The 24,929-nt window shown below is 43.8% G+C and overlaps 1 protein-coding gene across 7 annotated transcripts in view; it reads left to right on the plus strand.

Moving 5' to 3' along the window:
- LOC146806245 (uncharacterized) overlaps positions 1-24,929 on the plus strand; it is a 381,111-nt gene that overhangs the window by 40,582 nt on the left and 315,600 nt on the right. The window contains exon 2 of one of the 7 annotated variants that reach the window (XM_085623489.1): positions 5,237-5,326. The exons of the other annotated variants lie outside the window; for them this stretch is intronic. The gene's annotated coding sequence lies outside the window, so the exon portion shown is untranslated. The remainder of the gene's footprint in view (positions 1-5,236; positions 5,327-24,929) is intronic. 7 annotated transcript variants of the gene reach the window in all.

Below are 24,929 nucleotides of genomic sequence, written 5' to 3' on the forward strand. Positions count from 1 at the left end.
CCCAACTCGAGTCCGTCCCTGGTCCACTGGTCCCGCAGCCCCAGAAGCATATCAGCCCGAACATTTATCAGTTTCTTGTAGATGAGCGAGATCGTGCTCTCTGGCATATGGCCATCAAGGATCCGGTCCTCCAAAGGGGAGGACTCAGGCACCCTCTCACCCTCCACAAGGACTGACCGCAGGGCATGACGCACCTGAGCATATCTGAAAAACTCGGATGCCCCCAACTCATACTCTGTCTGCAACTTTTCAAAGGACTTCACCCTCCCCTTAATCAGCACATCTCCAACCCTGGAGATGCCGATCAAGTCCCATTTATCAAACCCTTTCGTATGCCAAAGCCTACCCAACCTTTCAGATTCAAACAACGGGGTAGCTAGGGTGAGCCTATCCTTCCAGCCCAGAGAGTCAGTCGCCATCTTCCATACACGCACCACCACCCCAGTGGGCCCCGTGAGGGACGAGTCGAGGGACCGCGAATACAATGCCCTAAGATAGTTCCCACCACGCAGCAACCATCTGTCCATGGCATAACCAGGGCTGATAGCCGGGCCATAAAGACCATGGTTAATCGCGGACAACTGGGTGGCCCTATTAGAGTTTTGTTGAGTGGAGTTGGGTACTTTACAGTAAATGTTGTAGAGTGGATTGGCATACAGTGTTTTAGAGTACAATGGCGTAGAGCGAAGTACTCTGCCATTGAGTAGGCTGGAGTAAAGTGGGGTGCAGTGGCATACAAAGAGTTGCATACAGCGTTGTATAGTGGACTAGAGTATCATAGAGCGGCGTAGAGTGTTGTACAGTTGCATACAGTATAGTGCAGTGTTGTACAGTGGAGTGTAGCATATAATCTGGAGTTAAGTGTCGGAGTGTGGCCTACAGTGTAGTCAATTGTTCTAGAGCGGAGCAGATATTGTGCTGCATAACTAAATACTTATAAGGCCCCAAAGGCGAGCCCTATTGGCTATGCCAATGCTTGTTGACATTTTCACCCCTAATATCTGCCTGGTGCGTGATGTGGTTTCAACTGGAAGTGTACTGGGTTCCTCCTCAACAGGTCCCCAGTGCCAGATCTCTTTCCTTAAAACTGTAAAATTGTATCGCCAATGTGCAATACCTTTAGCACCTACTGTAAGTCCCTAGTAAATCGCACCCTGGTACCTAGGGCCTGGGGAACTAAAGAGGCCCCCCACCACAAGGGCTGAAGCACAAATTGTGCCACCCTAAGGGACCCCTCACCAAACACATGTAAGACTGCCACTGAAGAATGTATGTTTTGGCGCAGACCAAAGTGAAAACACGAAATGACATGCATCCCTCTGTGTCATGTCCTTACACTACATGTAGTACTTGTAAATCACCCCTACAGCAACCCTAAGTCAGGATGCTTAGTAGTGATTGTGAGGGCATACCTGCATGAGCCGATATGCCCCAGTTCTGGTCAGTTCCATTACTGCCAGTGCAAGTGAACAGGGAAGACATTTTAGAACATTTGCTGGACACTGGTGAAAACGAGCTACCCAGGTACATGATGGCTTCACTAAAGATAGGGATGTTTGGTATTCAACATCTCGTATAAATAAACCCACACTGATTCCAGTGTTTTATTTATTAATACCTGCACCCAGAGGGCTCCTTTGAGGTACCCTCTGAAAAACCTACCAGCCTCTGGTGTGTTGGCTGACTGGTCTCTCCCAGCCTGCCACCGAGACATGTGTCTGACCTCCCAGGGTGAGGGCGTTTGCTCTCAGGAGTTCAGAAACAAAGCCTGCACGGGAAGAGGGTGTTCAAAACCTCTCCCTCAGGATGACCTGCTGATTAGCACTCCTGGGCCGGCGAGCTTCAAAGAAGCCCCTTCCTTTGAAATGTGAGTATGGAACCCCTCACAGGAGAGGAGGCCCACCCCCCTTTGCCCAGGGCCCTTTGTCAAAAGGACAGGTGGGAAATTAGCTAGTCAGGTAAGTGTTCCCCCCCCCCCCCCCCCCCGCGGGTTGTACCAGTCCTACGGTGGCCTAACCTGATGCAGGTACAAATTTCAGAAGGGGCCATCTTTGTGTTGGCACATTTGGGAACTTTGGGACAGGGTATGCCCACTTCCCATAGGAGGTGGTCATATAGGGGGTGTAATGACCCCAGGGGTAAGTAGCCAATTGGCTACCACCCTACACTCCCCTAACACCCCTAAATTCAGTATTTAGGGGGAGTTCCTGGCACCAGAAAATCTAATTCTGCCGACCTGAAAGACAAAGAAGGACGAGAAGAGTCCAATCCTGCAAGAACTTAAGGTCCAGCAACTGACTTGGCGACAACCCTGCCGGCTTCCCTGCTGCATTCGCCAATTGCAACAAAAGTATACTTTTCCTGCCGCCGCTAAGTTTCCAAAGCTTGGGAGACCTGCCAGCACTTCACCCAGGTACCAAGACCTCCCGAGAAGTAGCGGACCTGCATCCTGCAGGCATCCAAAGACTCCTGGAAAAACTCCGTGACCGCAGAAACCCGACACCTAAAGCAACCACTGCACCCATCGCTCCAAGCCCGAGTTGAAGTGAGCCAATGTCAGCGTGGTCCCTCAGCCCTCCAGAGACTGAGTCTAGTGTGGTGACACCTCTCGTGGACTCCCCGACGTTACCTGCAGCCTCTGCACCCAGACACCCTCTACCGTGACTGCTCCCGGTGGGAAAAACCAGATGCCTAAGGACACCTCTTCACCTGTTGCCTCTAGTGTTGTGTAGAAGAGGGCGAAAGGTGTCCCTACGTCCCGAGCATTGTGAGGCCTGAGCCCCCTTGTTGGTTCAGCCCGACTGGCCTCCCAGTCTGAGCCTGCAGCCTCTTTACGCGAAGACCAATCCCCATCAAGTAACATTGGGCACCAAACGCTGTTTTGCACTCCTGCACCCGACCGCCCTAGTGACGCTGGTGGTGTTTTGCAGGTGCTTTCTTGGACCTTGCCCACCAACACCTGGAGATTGGTCCTGTAAGCCTATGTACTGTACCTGAATGGCGCATTGACTTTTCCTCCCATAGGATGAAATTGCAGCTTCTGAAAATTGCATTGTCGACTTTTTGAACTAAAAAGAATACTTTAAAACTTACTTCCCTGAACAAATTGCTTCTGGTGCCTAAACATATATAAAGATATGTGCTATTTTTATAAATTGGTGTTGATCTCTGAGTCGTGTGTCTCATTTATTGACTATTGTGTGTATTTGTAGATGTCTTGCACTCCTCTGTGATGAGCCTAGAAGAGCACCTTGGGATTGCCATATCAAACCCCCTGTCCACTCATAAGGGAATCCCTGGACTCTTTACATGATGTATCTCATTCTGATATACCATATGAAGAGCCAGCTTCCTACAGAAGTCCTGTGTTGTACAGTGTTGGAAACTGTCATAGAGTGGAGTAGAGTATTGAACAATAGAGAGTACGAGCAAAGATTTGAGCACAAATTTGGACAGTGGAGTGCACGGGGATAGAATGTAGTAGAGTCTAGTGTAGTGGCATAGAGTCTAGTATAGTTTTGTAGAGTGGAGTTATATAGAGTGGAGTAGCATAGAGTGGAGTGGCGTAGAGTGGAATAGCATACAATTAAGTGTTGTAGAGTGGAGTGGCATAGAGTGGAATGGTGTACCATGAAGTGGCATACAGTGGAATTGTGTAGATTGAAGTGGCATACAGTAGAGTGTTGTACAGTGGAGTAGCGTAGAGTGTAGTAGTGGACAGTGGAGTGGTGTAGACTGGAGTGGCATACAGTAGAGTGTAATAGCATACAGTGAGTGATGTCCAGTAGAATAGCGTAGAATGGCGTGGCATACAGTGGAGTTTGGTAGAGTAGAAAGTCGTACGGTCAAGTGGAAAAGATTGTTTGCGTACAGCATAGCGGCATAGAGTAGAATAGCGTACAGTGGGGTGGCATAGACTAGAGAGGCGTGCAGTGGAGTGGGGTAGAGTGGAAGAGCATACAGTGGAGTGGCGTCCAATGTAATAGTCTGGAATGGAGTGGCATACACTGGAGTGGATAGTGTATTGTGGAATAGCATACAGTGGTGCGGTGTAGACTAAAGTTGCGTACACTGGATTGAGGTCAAGTGAAATAGCATATAGTAGAGTGGCGCCCAATGCAATAGTGTGGAATGGAGTGGCTTAGAGTCAAGAGGCATACACTGGAGTGGCGTAAAGTGGAGTAACATATAGTGAAATAGCTTACAGTGGAGTGTTGTACAGTAGAGAGGCATACAGTGGAATAGAGTGGAGTGGGGTAGAGAGGAATAGCATATAGTAGAGTATTGAGATCGATAATAAGATCCGATCAAGCAAAGAGTATAAGCCATATATATCCTTAATATTGTTTATTGGGTTTTCTTTTTATTGTTCCAAATTGTATTTGGCTCAAAAAATACTCAATAGATCAGAATCTGGATACTGCGTGCATATTACAAGATGGCCGCCATCTATCATGACGAATCATGTGACCTCGAGCTGACGCATACCGCGTAGCCCACACAGGTGTCTCGACTTTAGTGGCCACATCGCGCTATATAATCGGGACGAAGTATTCATTGTCTCATCCTGACCGGAGGAAGTCTTGCTGCTGTTTTCCCGTACCGATCGTGACTATTGTATTACGGTAGGAGAAATTATGGGGTAGCGATATTTGTTGCCTTCAAGCCTAATCTTCTTTCTCGGGCTAGACTTTATTTTATGACTGTTAAAAGTATATGCTGCACAAAGCCATATTATTTCCACTTAAACTGCAATAGACACAATAAATATTAAACCTAGGATACTTAAAAATTGCTTTCCTTTATATCTGTTTCTCCTCTTTCTCCCTCTGTATGTTACCTATTTGTGCATAGCAAGGATTGGAGCCATACAGGTCAGGGAGGTATAAGCATAACATATTCATAGTAGCTTTATCCATTCTGAGATATTACCTCCTTACAGTCTAGACTCCTCCTTCCCATTTTCAGATCGTGGTCGTTCTGCCCTACTTGATGCTTTGAAGGATGTTATTACCATTCATTTTGACTGTCTTAAATCGGATTATAGGTAAGAGCTGTCAATGGATACGTATCATTGAGGGTTCTAATGATGTGTCCTTATGGTATGAATCTTGTAAAACCAGGGTTACATTACTTAGACCTCATGAATATCTTGGTTCTCCATGCCATTAGGTATGTCGTATTGGGGTCTATTCATTAAGGTAACTAAATATATGCGTTGTTGTTCTTATCACAGATACTTATGGATGGGATCATGACCTTAAGGATACCCTCTCCTGTATACCCCCCATTATCTATGGAGGAACTTTGAATTTCACACTTAATGGTAGGTAAATATTTTACCAAGTTGCTTTCCGATCAAGCTATATTGTTTGCTTGATAGGGCCTGAGCACGATGTGGCCAGATATAATCAGGACATGCCATACATGCTAGCCTGGCCTCCAAGAACGTACCAGATCCTATATAATGTAGAACTGGGTGCTCCTATACCTAAAGTAGTCTATGACCTCTGAAGGGAGCTCCATAAAAGGGATAACTATCTTTTGACCTAGATTTATTCTCCACTCCTGCGTTTCTGTCATCTCCTTTAGTTTCCCTTCTTTTTTATATTTCTTTTTCTACATGTCTTTCTATTCTTTCTCCCCATCATTTTTTGTATTAGCAACTTCTTGTTCTTGTTATTTGTGATGTATCTAAACACTAACCTTTTCCAATTTCTGCTATTATAAGCACCTTAGAGAAAGTAGTAGGTAACTGTTAGTGGAATAAATGAAATAAAATAGAATTAAACATTATGCTTTATCTTTTTAGTCCTGAGAGGGACTATTGGCCCCCATTAAATGTATAAGAAATTTTTACAAAAAAATTGTGACTTAAAAACATGGTGTCTAGATATTTTTCTGGAACATATGGTGTATTGAAATTGGAAAAAAAAAAATATATATATATATATAATTGGTCATCTGTCTGTAGGCTGTTGTATATTTGATGTACAATATAAATTGTTAGGATTTTGATTATCAAGATATGATATTGCCTCTTGAAGACAATAATTTTTAAGAAATCATTATTCTTCTCACTCTATGTTTGATGTGTCCTTTTGTTGTAAGTGTTCTTATATATGTATATATAAAGTGTTTTTAACAGCCCTGAAGAAGTCCTGTATCAGGACGAAACGCGTCGGCTGTATTGTGTTTCTAACAAGAAAATGGAATAAAAAGATGATATCAAGGAACTCTCTCCTTCTTATTGACCGGATTCGGACCATATAGTTGTCCCAATTTACCTAATTGATATAGTATGGTGCACCTGTGCTTTTGTTTGAATTGTCGGAGTTCCTGTTCGAACTAGCATTGTGACGGTGGGTGCTATTCGGCGTGCACATACACCCTTGGAAAAGAAAGAAAGGGACTAAAATCTGGGAGTAATAGTGGGTTACGTGCTGGCAGAGAGAAGGCTCCACTGTTATTTTTTGTCTGCATATAGTAGAGTAGCATATAGTGCAGTGGCGTAGAGTGAAGTTGCATATAGTGTTATAGTGTGGAGTGGAGTTGTGTACAGTATAATAGCATAGAGTGGAGTTGTGTACAGTGTAATGGAGTAGAATGGAGTGTGGTAGTGTATAGTGGAGTGACGTACAGTTGAGTGGGGTAGAGTGGCATACATTGGAGTGGCATCCAATGGAATAGCGTAGACTGAAGTGGTGTAGATTGGAATGCAGTATTCTGGAGTGGCATACAGTGGAATAGCGTACTATGGAGTGGCATACAGTGGAATGGCGTAGAGTGCAATAGCCTATAGAGGAGTGGCATACAGTGGAGGTGCGTACAGTGTAAGAGCGTAGAGTGTAGTACCATACAGTGGAGTTGCTGTACAGTATAATAGCGCAGAGTGCAGTGCCGTAGTGTGGAATAGCTTATAGAGGAGTGGCGTACACTGGAATACCATAGAGTGGAGTGGTTTATAGTGTAGTGGCATACAGTGGAGTGGATTACAGATGTATGTAAAATTTTGCAGCAATGTAGATTGTGTTGTGCAGAGTAACGCAAAATAGCGAATTGCGTTGCATTGCGTTTCTCAAAATTTACCAATCACCTCAGGGCAATACATGGTGGCCATGCGTTGATTTGTAAATCTGAATAAAGTATTGCGTTGTCCATGCGATACCATGTGTGATGGTAGGGTACCGCAATATAGAGTAGCGTGCTACTTGCCAAAAAAGCGCTTCAACACCTCATCAGAGGTAAGCAAGCATTATGTAAATGCAAACCTTTTCCCCTCTTCTATCCCTCCGCTACCTTTCTCTATCAAACTGAATAACACATCCACCACTCAAACTACTTTCATATTTCAATATACTAATTTTCAACATTAATCCTTTATGGGTTCCAGAGTAGCGTGCTACTCGCCAATAAAGCGCTTCAACAACCCATCAGGGTTACAAGCGCTATATAAATGCAAACCTTTTCTACCCCTCCCCAACCCTTCTCAATCCAAATAACTGACTAACATATCCACCACTCAAATTACTTTCATATTTCACTATACTAAGTCAACACTAATCCTTATGGGTTCCAGAATAACGTGCTACTCACCAAAAAAAGCACTTCAAACCCCACCAGGGGTAGCAAGCGCTATATAAATACAAGCCTCTTTCCCTCTTCTATCCTGCCTCTACCCTTCTCTATCCAAATAACTGAATAACATATCCACCACTCAAATTACTTCGTATTTCACTATACTAATTTTCAACACTAATCCTTTTATGGGTTCCGGAGTAGCTTGCTACTTGCCAGAAAAGCGCTTTAACACCCCTTCAGGGGTAACAAGCGCTATATGAATGCAAACCTTTCTCCCCCTTCTTTCTATCCCTCCGCTATCCTTCTCACTCCAAATAACTGACAAATATCCATCACTCAAATTACTTGCATATTTCACCATACTAATTCACCACTAATCCTTTATGGGTTTCCGGAGTAGCAGCGCGCTACTGCCCAAAAAACAAACAAAAAAAAGGCGCTTCAAGACCCCATCAGGGGTAACACGCGCTATATAAATACAAACCTTTTTTCTTCTTCTATCCTCCCGCTATCCTTCCGAATTCAAATAACTGACTAACCTATCCACCACTTTAATTACTTTCATATTTCACTATACTAATTCAACACTAATCCTTTATGGGTACCGGAGTAGCGTGCTACTCGCCAAAAAAGCGCTTTGACGCCTCGTCAGGGGTAGTAAGCGCTATATAAATGCAATTACAATATAATACAGCGAGGCATTAGTTATATTATGGGCCACAGTATACCGTGGTAACTTTGCGGTATACCCTGGTACATGATTATGAAAAGCCAGTATATAATTGTTCAGTGGCTGTTTTTAGAAAATGAAAAGGCAGCCATTTTCTTTTTACTACATTTTGGCTGGGTTAGGGCCTTACTTTACTAAAGTGGTAATACGTAGTGAAATTTATTTATATATATTTTTTTCATATTTTTAATAAGTTTACAGAGCACTGTGCTAGTACCTGGTAAGTACCGTATTTTTTTAGGAGAGTTTTAAAAAAAAAAGTTTTGTGGTATTTGTGAAGTATTTTATAGGTATTCACATGGTACTCCATATACATATTTTTTTTTACAGAATTTAATATGTTAAAAATTGTAAATACATTGTCCTACACTATATTCATAAAATATAGTGTAAATCAGTGTTTTTCAATTTTTTATGATATTTATTTTAAATGTTTTTTAGTACCTAGGTAGTACCGTGGTACTCTGTAACATTTAAAAAAAAATATTGACACTTATTATTTTTTAGACCAATTACCACTTTAAATTGTGGTAACAGGTAGGGAAAAATATAAAACCTTATACATACCTATATCTCAGGCCCTAAGCCAGAACACTGGCAAAGTGGCCTTAAAACAACATGGCTGCCTTACACTTTTGTAAAGGCAGTCATTATCCAGTCAGATAATTACATATCATCTCCATGTACTGTGGTAGTTTCACGAAATTCCGCTAAAGTACCACGGTCACAGATATCACTAAGTTTAAATACCATAGAACTTAAAAAATACTTAGCTGCAGTACCCAAAAAGGATCATCTGCCCACCATAATGTATAATCCTCCCAGATTTCATGTAAATCAGCTCAGTCAGTTTTGTACGACGTCAAATACAAAAGTCTATGGAAAATGCATTGGTTATAAAACTCGTTTTGGGATCCCCCCTCCCCCCCCCCCCTTTTATTTTTTTGCTCCTTCTTAACAATTCACCACAAAACAAATTACATCATCACAAAATGTAGAAAATGCAATAGGTCTGGAAAGGTTTGTGGTGATTAGTCAAATAGGTGGAAAGTTAATGGGGAGCAAAAAGCTGAGGAATTCCAGTCTCTGGGACTCCTAACTATAACTACAGAGTGGCAATCAGATTTTTGTGTGACTTCTTTCTATTTATCTATTGTATTTATTTATCGCTTTACATAACCATGTAACCATAAATGTGTCTTCTAGTTGTGCATGTAATAACTCTGAAACTTTACATGTGTAGTCTAGTTGGGCTTTCTTGCTACTTGTAGTATTGGGCTACATATGAAGCCGACAGTGAATGAAAACCAATCGTTGTTATAAAAATTGAGATTATTATTTTTTTCCTAGTGGCCAATTATCTTGTCCTCCATAAAGTAGTTTGTGTAGCTCACTGCTATGTCACTTTTCCATTTTGTTGAATAGGAATGCATAAGGAAGATGTTTTATTTTGTGAGCCAGAGACCATGCAAAGAAACCTTATGTAGATTAAGATGTATCTATTAAAGTATTTTGTTATTGGTTTCCATTAGCATGTGCCCATAAATTAGGCTTTCAGTTTTTCATGTAGTAAATCTGAAACGTTCCACATGCCACATGCCAACTAGCTTATTTTTTGGACTTCCTTGCTACTTCTAGAAGTATTGTAAGTTTTTAGCCCTTATAACTTCATAACCACTTCATAACATCACCTGCAGTAGTAAAAAGATCATCTACATCGTCCAATGTATATTGCTGTGAAATTTCCTTACAAACCTTTTAGCCCTTTTGCCGCAAGGTCCAATTCAAAAAGTCTTTGTAAAATGCATTTGGGGGTCAAAATCTGTGTTTACCCCCTCCCCCTTTTTCTTTGCACCTCCTTGACCAATCACTACAAAACCTTCCATCACCTGAAAATGTAGAAGGAAGAATAAGTCTGGAGAGTTTTGTGGAGATTCGTCAAATGAACGCAGAGTTATTAAGGGTCAAAATTCTGAAGAATTCCTATCTCTGGTAACCCTAACTATAGATATGAGCCTCCTCCAACACAGCTCAAAACAGCGACACTAAGACCTAAACACAAACACAGAGTTTTCACAGGAACCAAGTCTTCCAAAGATGTTTATAAATCATTCATTTAATATCGCATGTAAAAATTAAACTTCGGCTGACGCATTTCGGCATAAAGCCTTTAACTTCCACACTATATATAAAATTATCTTATAAATTGTTTGTAACAGTGAGCCTTATGACCTAATGGAAGCATTCTCTGAAACTGTCTGGGATCGTTGAGTCTTACTACAGGTCTTACGGCAGATTGTCTCATTTGTCAGTGGGGCATGATAATGAGGAATAATGTATGCAGCTAGCCGCAACATGGTCCATTTCATAATTTCTGACTGCAAGACTTGGGAGTTTAGTGGGCCTGATATCATGTCTCAGGTCCAAGTTCATTGCAAAAGAGTTGCAGTTCATTGACAAAAAGACCCACATTGTTATTGGTGGGGGTTATGGTTGTGCCATTGATGATGCCCCATAAGGATAAGAGAGGTTGTGCAACCTACATGACTTAGAACATCTGGAGATTATAGAGTGCTCCAAAGAGCCTGGAATGTATTGCTTCATCACACAGAGATGTTTCTGTCTTTGATGCATATTCCACGTTCACTGGAGATAGAAACACTGTTGTTTTCTTCCCTATAACATTTTAAGGGATTATCCTCTCCAATCACTCTGTTGTTGTAAATATGAGAGCTACAGATTCTTATGTACGTGTTTCCTGTTTATGCTGATTTGCTGATTTCACAGTTGTGGAAAGGGCCGAGACTCCAATTTACGCAATGCAACTGGCACAGTGAAAAGGTTTACAGTTAAAGGGCAAAGGAAAACGACAGTAATGGTTGTACCAACACACTCCATCTTACTAGTATAGGTGTTTTCAAAGATTGTGTTACCTTTTCTGCACCGCCTCATCTGCACATTCTGTTTGAAATGAAAACTGAAAGCGATGATGGTGATTTATATCGTCGCCCTCCTGACCTTCTGGAATATTCAAGAGTCTCAAATTATTCTGTCTAGACTGGTTTTCTAAAGACTCAATATTCCCTCTTAATTCTTTCTCGCTGGCTTGCAGGACCCTCATATCTTTTTCATTGGTAGTTAGCCTTTTATCCATCTCTTCTATAGTGGCCTCGACTGCTAACCCTTTCCATAATTGTATTCATCTTAGTTTCTCAAGCCTCTCAAACCCCTTGAATTCTGAGTTGATTTTTTTCGGATGTAGCAAAACTCGACCTCATCTCTGTAATCAATGTTTCCATTAGATGGTCCGCAGTTTTAACTCCATCTAATGATTTTGAACCCAATCCTGGTAACTCTTCTCCCATTCCATTTTCTCCCAAAATCACTGGAGAAATGTGCACACCGTTGCCAATATTCTTATCTTGTTCTAGGTCTGGCAAACCTTCGAAGCGATTGGCGCTATGCGGGATACCTGCCGTTAATCCATCCTCTGCCATTATAGTTTCTTGTCTATTTTCTTGTGTGCGTTCTGTATTATCCGTCTTCTGTGGGCTCCACTCTTGTGTGTCTTTTGGAAGGGTTTGTTTAACCTTAAAGTATGTACGTAAATAGGGAGTAATTTTAACCTTTTTAGTCGCAGCTTTGGCCCGGGTTGACACTATAGTAGACTCCAGGGTTTGTGGTGGGGACACAACTTTATTTTTTCCTTTTTCACTGTGAAGTGTTACAGTACTGGTGTTAAATTATCTGGAAAATTCCTACTTCTCAAGCAGTATCTTACCCCCCTCCTAGTCGACGTCTCATGTACTGCCTCTTTTGGAATACCAGCACTTTTAAGCTTCTCCAAGCCCTTGGCCTGAGCCAAATTTTGAGATTGTACCACACTGCCCCCCCTATTTACTTCACTTACTTTGTTTACTCTGTTGGTCTGCGCTGCTCCTCTCGGGGTTCGATTCCGTCCCTTCTTGATGGAGGTACCAGCCCTGGCTGCCTTAGTATAGCCTGCCGTAGCTACAGTGCTTCTCTCCCCTCCGTCGGTGCTCTTGCTGTTGGGGCTGAGAGTAACCTTTGCTCGAAAGGAAACTCCTGCTGCCGCCTTCTTGCTCTCCCGTAGGACCACACCTGCCTTAGCCCACACTGAGCTCAGTGGATTCTTTGGACTCGTTGTGGGGCTCCGATCCTCCAGCAGCGCCGCGCCAGCAGGGAGGCAAGGCACAGGAGATGGAGACCGTAATTGCCCTGCGCGCCGCCCTTCAAACCGCGCTGTACCGCTGAGCGAGTCAGGAGGGCAAAAGCTCGTTTACCGGAGTGGCGAGGAACATGCCACGAGCCCGGACGACATCCGGAAACTTTCAAAGGTAGATTTAATTTTTTTTTATTATAGGCTGAACCTTATTTCATGCTTAAACTCTGCCCATAGCCGTCGGGAGCTCTCGACCGGCGTTCCTATCCGGCCGCCATGTTCCCCTCCCCTGTGATGCGTATCTTGAACATGAAGCATTCCATGTAGCTGGGGGGGGGGGGGGTTCCATGTATGTGGTGCAGCTAATGGTATCTTTGAATGTGATAGCTGCTCTACCTCCGGACTTATGCTGATGGTCTTGCCTGGCGATCCTGTAGCCAGGTCACAGAGGACAAACAGTTAATTGGCTTGTATGAAAAGCACAGTTCTGTTGAAGATGATGCAACAAGTTTCTGGTACCTCATCAGGGAGCTATGACGAGGCCAATAAAAAGCTAATCCCCCTATACTTTCAACATGAAACTGTTACCATGTGTAGCGATGTGAAGGAAATCCTCAATCCTCGTGTTCCCTTTTTGCTGAATGGTCTGCTCTTTCTACAAGTGCAAATTAAACCAGTAGTAGTGAGAGCCACCATTTTGAGTCTGCTCTACTATTGCAGCTATTTACTTTTGGTTTCCTGTGTTACTTTAATGCATCATCTTTAGCGGATTCAGAATGCTGCAGCTCGCTTGGCTCTGGATGTATCCAAGTGACCCTTGGCTTTCCCAAGCATTAAAAACACTTTCAGCCTCATGCATCAACCCAAAATCCAGTCGGTAAAATACCGATTCGCTAATAGCTCCCGGTATTAAGTTAAAAATACCCAATCCCAATGCATCAACCCAAAAGCAGAAATCGCTATTTAAGGAATCCTTAAATAGCGATTCTTTAAATAGGGATTCCTTAAATAGCGATTCTTTAAATAGGGATTCCTTAAATACCGATTCCTTAAATACCGATTCCTTAAATAGGGATTGCTTAAATACCGATTCCTTAAATAGCGATTGCATTTAAGGAATCCCAAAGTGAGATTCCTTAAATGCAATGCATCAAAGTTAAAAAATTAGCGATTTAGGGGGAGAAAATTACCATGAAGATGAACTGCATGGTAATTTACAAAAACTTTGAAAAATTCACTTTTGTGCATTTTTCAAAGTTTCATGTTGCGCACACACATGCCCTTAGAGCATGTGTGTGTGCAACATATGTGCACATATCATTTTCAGGGGTGCAACAGGGTGTCATTTTGACACCCTTGCACCCTTGAAATTGCATGAGCAATTAGCGAGAACCTACTGGTACTCGCTATTTGCTCATGCAATCTCCGATTCATTCCTATGGGCCTGGAGGCCCATAGGAATGATTGGGACGGCATTCCTTAATTGCTACTCGCTATTTGCTAGTAGCAATTAAGGAAAGTTATGGAATCGCTATTTGAATAGCGATTCCTACATGCATAGCCTTTTGCTATTCCTTATTAGCGAATCCTTATTTTTCGCTAATAAGGAATCGCAAATGCTAATGTTGATGCATATGCCCCTTTATTGTTTCCCTATATCTAAACAGATCGAATTCAAGACTGTGTGTGGTATTCATTGTAAAGGTACCCCATATCTTCAAGATACATTTCAGGACTATCTTCCTCCCCATTGCCTTAATTCAGCTGACGCCTGCCTTCTGGTGGTTCTTAGGATTCACCAAACTTGTATGGGTAATCAAGCATTTTTTTGGCAGTAGCAGCCAAGTCATGGAATTCATTGCCTTTTATTTAAGGGTGTCAGACACTCCTGGGTTTTGCAAGGCTCTGAAGACCTGGGTGCTTCCTAAATAAGCTGTTTCTCATTATACATTCTCGTTTTTTAGGTCTCACCTGAGCCAGCGCGCGTGCGTTGCAAGGCTTATTGTAAAGACTTCCAACTCGGACCACACGTGCGTGTGGTTTTTTTTGTTGCTTACACGCTATTGGCCTTTGCGTGCGTCTTTCTAAGAAAGACAGCACGCAGTTGGGCAAAGGTGGGTGCATGTCCCACCTTTGCATCCGCCCACGGCCTAGGGCTTGCGAGAGCGAGCATCAGCGCCATCTGTTTCCAATGATCGCGCCTGTGTCTCGCGTTCGCGTTAATTGGAAACAGATGGCGCTCGCGGTGGACCTGGCTTTTTTTTTTCCCTTTCAGAGCGATTAAGGCCGTGCTTGTTATGGAGTCTGGCTCTGAAGGAACGGAAGTCGCCACAGTTTCAATTTGTCTCGCAATAAGATATAAAATACCGCTCGCTCCTTCTCGCGCTCCCACTCCCGGGCTTCGCACTCATTTCAGCGTTCACACTTTGAAAGTACCGGTGTGTATCTCGGAAGAGCAGGCAGATTATTTTTGTGTAGGCCCAAACGCGTAGGCGTTCCAGTGAATGAACCACTCCTTGAAGCAGCGGCAAGCACTTGGAGGCTTCGAAGCTCAGGAGTCAGACACTTCTAGAGAACTCGCGCACCTCACAAAGGTGTGTACTGTTGACAAGCTTGTGTGCATCAGAGACACTGACGTTTCCAAAACAGCAATCTATTCCGGCTCTCAGTTTTTCCTGTCCATGACTGAGTAGCTCATCCAATCAATGCGTTTTCGCCGTGTTTTCTGGAACTTGTAGTTTTGATTTTAGAAGGGCTTAAACGGGACTACAACTTCTAGAATACAAAGGAAAAAACAGCTGGACTGGACCGGCTACTAACCTGGAAAACCGGAGACCTCTGTTCTGTAAGGGGACTCGGAGCGGAGTAGCAGTCTCCACCAAACAATCTCACTGTAGGCAGGGGTCCTGTCAGGATATCAGGCTAACCACCATATAAATAAGCTCCATTAAAATCACTACACATAAATGTGTTTTACACGGATATCTTACAAAAACCGGCATGTAACCAGCACTGGACTTGACACCTCCACATATCCATGTAACATAGATTCACACACAGTAAATGTAGCTGAATCTTACTTATATACTCAGTGGTTAACCTGCAAATACTGCCGTGGGCACGTCTGGTGCAGAGGAACCAATTTCCACAGGCATAATGCACTTTTACATAGTGTTACCCATGTGGCCAATAGATTGTTGCTCTTAACCAATCTGGAACATGTACCCACCCCGCCTAATCCTAAGTTTTTTACTAAAGGTATTCTACCTACACAAGGCAGAGCATTCTTGGCTACACAAGAGGGTGCAGTGAACCACAGCACATCACCCACCTTTGCCACTACCTTAGCTAAAGGAAGGGTGGTAAGTGACCCCGCCCAACCATGCCAGCTCTCTTACCCCACCCAGAGCCTCACATAAGCATGGAGACAACAGAAGAGCTACTTACTGTCACGAGACACGCAGGCAGTTTACAGACTACCAATAAGGGAATGAGGTAGGTGTGAGGAGAGGGCACATTGCCTGTGACTGGATGGCACCTTGTGACGCAAACTGAGAAATATGCGTCATTGCGTCACGTCTCAGCACGTCTGGCGTTTTCCTGCTCCCTGTTAGATTTAGGATGTAACACCCTTCCTCGCCAGAGAACTGCAAATAAATCACGTGGAGACGGTGCTTGTCACTTGTACTCATAATGTAAGTGTGCTGCGTCTGTACTTCAGTTGATAAGCAGAAGAAAAAATAAATAGACATTAATGCATGTGACCAGGATTAAAGGGGAACAAGCATTGGCATAGCCAATAGGTCTCGCCTTTGGCACTGTATAAGTGTTTAGCCATGCAACAGTTGATGTTGTTGCACCAAAGATATTGTGCAGCATAACTAAATACTTATAAGGTCCCAAAAGTGAGACCTTTTGGCTATGTCAATTCTTGTTTATTCTAGGCAGGACCAAGGCACCTTTTGGTATTTGTGCACTTTATAAATAGCATTACACATTTTCTACATGGGCATCACTGATTATTTCACTTTTTCTGAACCCTATTTTTGCTATTATCAGGGCTCAGTGACACGGCTATTCACTGCCAGAGTGTGTGTACTCTAATCCTAAAATGATATTGGTAAAATTGGTTTCACACAATTGGTCTATTTAACTTTCCTGTAAGGCCATAGTAAATGTTGCAGAAAATGAATCCATGACGAGGAAGTTAAAAATATCATATGTGGGTTGCAGGGTGTATTTACATCACCATCATATATGCCAAAAATATATGGCTGCAAGGGGTACTGCTGTGCTTTGACTAGATTGCAGTTTAAAAAAAATGTGGTGACTCATGAAAGGGAAAAGTGCTTTCACTGTACAAGAAAACCCATTTTTTATATTATGTAGTCACCTCTGATGTATGTGTGCCTTGTAAGCCTACAATGTTGTGTCTGAACGGAGGGGCTGGCCCAATAACCCTAGGAATGAGGGGCAGTGCATGAGCACTAGAAACTGGTTTCTGCGGGGACTTGCAGTATGTAGGAACAAGAAATATTGTTCTCTACAGTCATGAAAGTCTTGTGTAAAAAACATCTAATAACAATTCAACCAGATCAACACAACAAACCTGGAAAACAGCTTATAAGTCTTTACTGAGATTTTTTTTTTTTTAACACAAATCAATATCAGCAGCATGTATGCACACATATCAAAATAATTCTGTAAAACATTTCTGAAATAGGCTGCTCTGAGATACATGGAAAAAGGTGAAAATGGTGCAGTGCTCATGGTGTATCACACTTATATAAAGGAAATGAAGGATGTAGAAGTCCACAAAAGTGTTGCTACCTATGAACAAGTATAGGTGAAGGAATGACAGTAGTCATTTCCTCCAGACTGGGTGGCTCATTAGCATAACAGTCAATTTGTTATGGTATGTCGATGTTTTGACCCTTTAGGAAAGGCCGAACTGTATTATTACTAAGACTGGTGTCTGGAGAGCCACCCTCATGGACAGATGACTAAAGTCTGAAAGATAGTCCTTGTGGGAGGAAGGCAAGCTGCAAATCAATGATCAGGTCAGGACGTGGGCATCTTACAAGCCATTGCAGCCACAAGGCAGAGCCCGGGTGTGGAGACTGCTGGTGTTACCTATAACCAAGCCTGTAAAGTCAACAATGAGCAACATCCATTGAAACCATCAAACCAGTCAGGGGTCTTTGTGCGTGAGCCAATATTGCAACCAGACTGTTGGGAGTAATTCTATTACAGGACCGGAGGCTTCGTATTATGCTTCTCTTTCTATTTATTGCTACTCACAGCAGCCAATGAAAACTTGTATTGTATAAACAGAAAACTACATTTCCCATGATGCATATATTACATCACATCCTGCAATGCCCCATAAGAGCCACAAACACCGGAACCTGTCCTCTTTCTTGGCTGCTCACGCAGAAAGTTAAGTACTCTAGGATTTATGTTGATTGCATGATGTGTTACTTTTCACGCTACAGCATATGCTAATTCATTTCTTTAACTACTGTAAGCATACGCTTTGCTTCGCGTATCTTGTGCGTGCCCTCGGGGCGCTGTGACACTCCCGCTGGGAGCGCTAATTGTTCGCATCTCAGCTACTGCATTGAAACCTATAACCAAGCAACTCGAGAAGTTTGCGAAGCATCATGGCTTCACTGCCCCGGCAGGTGTTCCCTCAGAAGGCTCGCAGCCTAAGCCTTGGCCCCATTCTGCCTCTTATTCTTCACTTCCTCGCCCTGATGCGGTGAAGGATACGGCCCAAGATACCGATACAGATCCCGGTACGACCGACTCTGATACCCCAGATGATTTCCCTCCTAAGAAGAGATCGAGGAAGGCCAAGAATGTGGAAGTCCCACAGACAACCCCTACTCCTTTTACGTTCAACCCCGCTGACATTGTCCATCCCAGGTCATCGGATTGGCTGCCTGCCCCCGAGGTGGCGGCGTACTTGCATGAAAATCTCCGCAAAAGTTTTGACAAGGAGGTGCGCAACAGACTTCGCTCTGAATGCCCCCGACCAGACATCTCTGACAAAGTGGCTGAAACCCCTGAAATAGATTCCAGCCTTCTGACTTTTCTAAAAAAAGTTTGCAATGGACCCAAAGAAAGGTATAGATCGCGCCTGGCGAGGGTGCCAGGATAAGCTTTTAGATGTTGTCGGCCCTCTGGCCAAGATTTTGAGGTGCTTTGGAGGCACAAGAATTGGGGACCACCATAGATTCCCATGTGTTGGCGGGATAGACCCAGAGAGCCATATGCCTTTTAGGTAATGCCAACTGCGCAATTTCCACGGAACGGCGCAAATCCATACTCATGCGCATGGACTCTAATCTAACTGAGTTGGCAGGGGCAGAGCCTGGACCCTTGGCGGGCGGAAACCTTTTTGGGGACCATTTTGTCAAGGATGTGGCCAAATACGTAGGCACGTTCACGACCTCGGATAAGGCGCAGTCAGGAATAAAACGAGTCTTTCAGGCCGGGGTTTTCAACAGGGCCGGACGAGGCCGGGGACGCTCGTTTGGCTGTCAGTATTCACAAGGTCCTCAGCGAGGAGACTTCGGTCGCGGCAGGGGAGAGTGAGACACTACCCGCGGAGGTACCTTCTACCCCACCAGGCAACGCTTCAACAAGCAACGCTTTAATAGAGGATCCTATTGGGGAGGTTTCCAGAACACCAAATCTACAGGTGAGTGCCCCGGATCTATTCCTTCTACCATTGGGGGGACGTACTCAATATTTCTATCACAATTGGGTTCAACTATCGCAGGATGCCTGGGTTTTACAAACGGTTCAGGGTTTCCATCTAGATTTTTTCCAGACTCCCTCTCCGGTCCATCGGCCCAGACAGCTTTCTTTTTCCCGACTAGAGTGCGATTTTATAGATTCCGAAATCGAAGGATTGCTGCAGAAACGCGCGATAGCGCCTTGTGACGAGGGCCCTTGCGGTTTCTGCAGCAATATTTTTCTGGTGCAGAAGAAAGGCGGAGGTTACAGGTTGGTTCTCAATTTAAAAGACTTCAACCATTACATGACTTACAAGCACTTCAAGATGGAGGGCATCCATCTGTTGACGGACCTCTTGAAACAAGGGGATTGGTTGGTCCGGCTGGACCTGAAGGACGCTTACTTGTCCGTCCCCATATTTCGTCCGCACCGCCGATTTATTCAATTTCAATGGCGGAACCGGTGGTACGAATATTTGGTCTTTCCTCTGCACCGTGGTGTTTCACCAAGGTTCTGAAGCCGGTGATAGCTTATCTCAGGGAACAGGGGGTTCGCATGATTGTCTATCTAGACGACATTCTCATCATGGCGCAGTCTCCAACGTTGGCAGCTCAGCAGTTGCGCATGACCATTCGTATCTTACAGAACCTGGGGTTCGTGATCAACGAACCCCAGTCGGTTCTGTGCCCTACACAAACGATAGATTTTCTGGGGTTCGTCATCAATTCTGAGACGGCTCAACTCAGTCTTCCACGTTCCAAACTTCGAGACATCAAGAAGGAGCTGTGCTCCCTGCTATCCAAACGCATGGTCTCACTCAGGCTGATTGCCCGGATAGTAGGCTTTCTAGCGTCATCCATTCAAGCAATATTTCCGGGACCCCTACATTACAGGGCCCTTCAGAGGCTCAAGATTCAACACTTGCAGAAGGGTCTTTCTTACACTGACTTAGTTCCTCTTTCACAAGAGGTACGGGAGGAGATTCAGTGGTGGCTTGCCCATGTAGAGGCGTGGAACGGCAGAGCCATTTTCGGCTCACTACCAGAGGTTGTCATAGAATCCGACGCCAGTCGTTGGGGCTGGGGAGCGCGCTGCGGAAATATTTCCACAGGGGGACGTTGGTCCCTCGACGAGCTACACCTCCACATCAATTGCCTAGAACTTCTTGCAGGGTCGTTTGCGATCAGGACACTATCACCCAAACATGTCTCGTGTTGCATCCTTCTGCGGATGGACAACATCTCGGCGGTTCAATACATCAACAAACTGGGAGGCACGAGGTCCTCAATTTTGGTGGAGATAGCGAAGGACTTTTGGCACTATTGCCCGAGTCATCAGATTTCGGTCATAGATGAGTACATTCCGGGTCAGTCGAATGTCGTGGCGGATTGGAACTCACGCCATCTCAAAGACTACAGCGACTGGCAGCTCCAACCACAGATGGTTCAGTGGTTGCAGGAGATCTGGGGTTTTTGCGAGATCGACCTGTTTGCCTCCAGACTGAATCGCCAAATGACAACATTTTTCAGCTGGAGGCCGGATCCATTAGCTCTGGCGACGGATGCTTTTTCACAGGATTGGACCCCGAGTTTGAATTATGCGTTTCCACCCTTCATTCTCATTCCCCGCGTGTTCACACAGGTGATGCGCCAGAAGGTGGAAGTGATTTTGGTGACTCCCTTGTGGAAGTCTCAGCCTTGGTTCCCAATACTGCTGGAGGCGAGTTGCGACTTCCCCAGGAGGATCCCACGGTCCCCAACGATGCTCGAGGGCCCTCATGGGGAGATGCACCCGATGGTAGTATCGGGGCAGTTGTCCCTGATGGCCTGGAGACTTTCCGGCAACGTTGGCAAATGCCAGGGGTTTCGGAACAAGCTGCAGGATTTATCAGCCAAGCGTGGGCCCCCCTCTACCAGGAAACGGTATTCTTCAGCCTGGAGGTGTTGGGTTCATTGGTGCGTGGAACAACACGTGGATCCCGTGGGGGCAGACTTACCCTTTGTTGTAAATTTCCTTACCGAAAAAGCTTCTGAGGGATTGGCATACCGTTCTGTTAACAATTTCTGTTCGGCCATATCGGCAGGCCACGCTCAAGTTGAGGGCAAACCCGTTGGGATACATCCTCTAGTATGTAAACTCTTAAAAGGTATTAGAGTAGCTAATCCACCCAGGCCGAAATATTCTTCCTTGTGGGATGTCTCGTTAGTTCTTTCCTTATTTAATCAATGGCCCAGTAACAATATCCTGACAAGGAAAAACTATCATCCAAACTGGCCATGCTGTTATGCCTGGCGGCCTGTAGACGTTCTTCAGACGTCAAGCCTCTAGATATTACAGGTAGAGTATTTACTTCTGAAGGAGTTTCTTTTAACATCACGTCTAGGACTAAAACTATGTCACGCAGCGTAGAATATCATGCCTTTCCTGATAATGCTAAGCTTTGTGTGGTTCAATGTCTTAAGGCCTACGAAGAATGTACCAGGTCTATTCGGCCTGATGGCGTGGTGCAATTGTTGATTGCCTTGCAGAAACCTTACAAACCTGTCACTGCGGCTACTATAGCCAGATGGTTAAAAAATGTTATGCAGGAAGCAGGTATTAATACTCAAGTCTTTGGTGTACATTCGGTTCGAGGCGCTATGGCCTCTAAAACATTCATGTTGGGTTCTACTGTTCAAGATATCATGCGTTCTGCAGATTGGTCTTCTGAGTCAACATTCAAACAGTTTTATTACAAGCCGGGCTCTTATGGGGCATTGCAGGATGTGATGTAATATATGCATCATGGAAAATTTAGTTTTCTGTTTATACAATACAAGTTTTCACTGGCTTCTGTGAGTAGCAATAAATAGAAAGAGAAGCATAATCCTCGCCTCCGTGTCCTTAATAGAATTGAAAATTCTTGGCGCGAATGCTAGCTAATTTTTTATTCAACCTCTGCAGTTGACCTTGACTACTGAACATGCAAGACCCATTGCCGCAAATATTGAGGGTCAAAGGCAATGGGGGACAAAGAATTGTCCTAACAGGAACATTTGCATGACCGGGGTGCATTTATCGTGTTATGGGATGCAGCGCTTTATAGTATAACTTTGAACAGCTCTGCAGGTCCTTTTATGGTATGTCTTATGATAATAGTTCACTAACCTGGTTACAGCACTGGGTTGTCAAGTTTGAGATTTGTAATATAAAGTTTTTAATCCTGAGAAGGCACGGGTTGCAGGGAGAGATTGTGGGTAATGTGCTGGGAAGGAGTTTGTTATAATCATCTCATATATAAGAACTTAACATCTCTGCTGCTAGCTGACCTTAATGCTCATCTTTCATTTTTTTGGCTCCATGACAGTGCTGAACCAGGAAAAGGAGGAACAAACGCATTTTTCTTCTTTTTAAAACACATTTTTTGCTGCTATTTTGGTCACAATTGTGATATACTTGGGGTCTGAATAATGGAGATATGATGCCCCTCGCCCGAGGATGTCACAGTGTTGAGTGTGAGGGGCCGATGTGCAACTTGGTAGATATATCAAACTTTGTGAGGTACGAAGCAATGCAGAACATTTTCTGAAAAGGTGCAATCTTTTAGCAGCATGATGGACTGTGTGAAATGCTGCTGGTGAGTCCAGAAGTAATAGGGTGGGCACTGCGTTCTTGTCCACAGTGAGCTTTAGGTCATGTTAGATGGATACAAGGGTTGACTTTATACCTCTCTCTGGTGTGAATCTGGATTGTTGGTCTGACATCAAGTACATTTTTTCCATAAACGTTGAAAGTTGAGTAAAAACTGCTCTTTCAAATATTTTAACTAGGAACGGGCTATTGGGTATCGGCCTCTAGTCTGCTGGATGGTTTGGGTTAAGGTTTTACTTTTTGAGGAGTTGTCTAGTCTAGGAAGTTTTCAACTTGGGTGGCCAAGAACCTAGGGCCAGATGTACAACGCCCAAAATAGCGCCTCGCAGATTGCGAGTCTTTTGCGACTCACAATTTGCGAGGCACTATTTTGGATGTACAACAGTGTGTAACACACTGTTACGATTCCCAATGGGGTCGCAAATTGAGAGGCTCATGAATAATAATGACCCTCTCGCAATTTGCGACCCCATTGGGAATGGCAGGCCCTCCCAGGTATGGTGGCCTGCTGGGCTCAGCAGACCACCATTTCTGGGACTACTTTGAAATAAAGCTTTTTTTTTATTTTAATGCAGCCTGTAAGGAAAATGGGATGCATTTATAAAAAAAAAAATGAAACGTTTTCGAGGGTGGTAATTTGCGAGTGTTTTGCAACCATAATTGCGGTCGCAAAACATTTGTACATGGGGTCGCGCTCACTATTAGGAAGGGAACGCCCCTTCATAATAGAGAGTTGCAATTCCAAAATAGCAAGTTGCAAATAAATTGCGACTCGCTATTTTAGTATGGTACATACCCTTATTGGGTTTTGCATACGCAAACGGGTTTGCAAACCCGTTTGCGCATCCAATAACCGTCGTGCATCTGGCCCCTAGTTCCAAGGACTTGTTGAGTAAACTTCCTCCACTGCGCTTGTTGTGTGAAGAATATCTTTAATGGTTTTTTGAGGTGGCAGATCTGAAGGTGATCCTAATGCTTTGCTTGTGATAATATCATAAAATTCTTTACTGAGCGGTTCTTGAGTGGTGGCAGACTGCTTTTGTCCCTCTTTATGGTGGTTGAAACATCTGTCAAGGGACAATTAGCTGTGTTCTCCTTAAGGTTATTTTCTATCTTTTTAATGTTTGAGATCAATTCTATGGAGATTTTGTCACAGAAGGCTTGCAATTGTAGTATTTTCTATGTTTTAGTACACTGGATTGTGATCCTTGGAACTTTGCCCAGCTTAAGAATTTTGACTCCCTTTTTGGAGACTGAGGCCTGATTTAGATCTCGGCGGATGGGTTACTCCGTCATAATGGAGACGGATATCCCCTCCACCGAAACATAAATCCCATGGGATATAATGGGGTTTATATTTCGGCGGACAAGCTATCCGTCTCCGTTGTGACAGAGTAACCCGTCCGCCGAGATCTAAATCAGTCCCTAAGTCTAAAAGTAAGAATTTAGTCCACGATGAACCCGCTTGGTGTATTTGACCTCTTCTCCATCTTTGTCGGCCTGTACTCCTGTCTTGGCCAGATCAGTCGTACACTATTTTTTTCAATGACGCTTTACTTTTTTCTAGGCTCTTTTTGCATTAATTCGTTATGAAAATTCATATCTGAGGTTCCCCCTTCCCCAAGTTTAATGATCTTGGTGTCCTATTGCTTATTACGTTTTTGCTCTTTTCCTACGTTGGTTTGGGATTTTTATTTTGTTGTGTTCTTTAATTCAAAATAGTTGGTACTGCTTAAGCACACATTTCTCTCAGAAACTGACTGCTGTCTAGCTATCGGGGTTAAGCAGAGCTTTTCGGAGACTTGTGTTGAGACCTAACCAGTGTGCTTATTTTCAAATTAATAAACCACCTTCTAATACCGAGCGAGATCAACGAGAATGCAACCCCTCTCATTTGAACAGATGTATGACAACACATTGATTGGACATGCGGACCCGCTGAAGATGCTCACTTCAGATGTTGGTTCACAAAACAAATAGACATGTAAAGCTGCCCCTGATAAAATGTACACATACATGAAAAGGTGATTTACTTAATGTAAAGAGTAAGGCGAGTTCAAC

This window comes from Triturus cristatus, chromosome 8, assembly GCF_964204655.1.
Source record: "Triturus cristatus chromosome 8, aTriCri1.1, whole genome shotgun sequence".
In the NCBI taxonomy this organism is placed as follows: Eukaryota; Metazoa; Chordata; class Amphibia; order Caudata; family Salamandridae; genus Triturus; species Triturus cristatus.